This window comes from Lupinus angustifolius, chromosome LG01 (assembly GCF_001865875.1).
Source record: "Lupinus angustifolius cultivar Tanjil chromosome LG01, LupAngTanjil_v1.0, whole genome shotgun sequence".
NCBI lineage: Eukaryota > Viridiplantae > Streptophyta > Magnoliopsida > Fabales > Fabaceae > Lupinus > Lupinus angustifolius.
Window position 1 is genome coordinate 33757263 of NC_032009.1, and position 225 is coordinate 33757487.

Genomic DNA, 225 nt, shown 5'->3' on the forward strand with positions numbered 1-225 from the left:
TACATTATTCCATATTTTTTAGTTGATAATATCTCATATTATACAAATCATATATATCTACATTAAAAATAAAAAAGTATATATAACACACTCCATTCCCTCTGTTTTGTTTCTATTCCCGGTAAACCTTTCGAAAAGAGAGAGCGAGGGAGATAACAGAAACATTGTTTTTGTTTCTGTGTCATTGTAGCCATAACTTCTCACTTTGATTCCTTTTGCTTTATT